The 1,001-nt window shown below is 49.0% G+C and overlaps 1 protein-coding gene across 1 annotated transcript in view; it reads right to left on the bottom strand.

The window, feature by feature from the left end:
- The window catches only part of FAM168A (family with sequence similarity 168 member A), a 199,124-nt gene that overhangs the window by 44,671 nt on the left and 153,452 nt on the right, over positions 1-1,001 (bottom strand). The gene's annotated exons all lie outside the window — the stretch shown is intronic.

Genomic DNA, 1,001 nt, shown 5'->3' with positions numbered 1-1,001 from the left:
GTAACTCTGGACTCTGGACCGGAGTGGTGGGTGCTGCCGCTCAGCTCACTGTTGGCCCCAGCGCAGACAGGAAGTGCGAGGTCTCTTAATCAGAGAGCCCGCACCGCCACCAGGACAAGTTGCCACCTGCTGCTCACTCTGCCCTGGCGGAGTCTGGCTGACTCACAATTAGACAGTGAGTCGCACGGGGCTGGAGTCAGGCACATTGTGTGGACACACAGGAGTGACTGAGGTAGGGGGGAAATGTCTGATAAAAGGGTGGGGGGATGTCTGGTGAAGGTGTCCACTGACACAGGGGTGGGGGGCGAGGGATCACTTAAAATGGCACTGGGGTATCACTTAAAATGACACAGGAGGATCAGAGGGTCGGGGGTGTTACCATTTTATAACCCCTTCTGATCCTCCTGTGTCATTTTAAGTGATACCCCTCCCCCCCACCCTGATACCCGAGTGTCTTTTTTTTTCCCCCCCTAGACATGAGCGCAAAAGAAAAAGCTACTCCATGGAGTACAAGAAAGGAATCATGGAAGACTTGGGGTCGAAATCTTACTGCTTTCTGCAAAGAGAAGATGTTGAGTATCCGAGTGGTCCGAAAATGGCGAGCAGAGTATAGTAACCTCATTGAACAAGTGGACAAGGAAAATGCTAAAAAGCACAAGTGTGGATCAGGTCGGCAACCATTAATTTCCGAGCTGGAAGACCTGATCTGTGAATGAGTTGTTGACAGGAGAGCAAAGGCTTTGGTTGTGAATAGGGCTCAGATTCAAGAATTTGCCCTTGCAATGGCACCACAGTTTGACATAGCCCCTGAAGACTTCAAAGCATCACAACACTGGCTGGATAATTTCCTTCAGCGAAGTGAACTGTCTTTAGGAAGATGCTCAAGTTATTAAGCGAGCACTTGCATTCAAGTCCTTTATTGATGATGCTGACTTCTCTAAATACAATCTTTCCAACATGATTGCTATGGATGAAACTCTAGTGTTTATGGGCCAATCATC

Source organism: Echinops telfairi, unplaced genomic scaffold (genome assembly GCF_000313985.2).
Source record: "Echinops telfairi isolate 266 unplaced genomic scaffold, ASM31398v2 ScPeMD7_1713;HRSCAF=2227, whole genome shotgun sequence".
Taxonomy (NCBI): Eukaryota; Metazoa; Chordata; class Mammalia; order Afrosoricida; family Tenrecidae; genus Echinops; species Echinops telfairi.
This window is presented reverse-complemented; position numbering and strand designations above follow the sequence as displayed.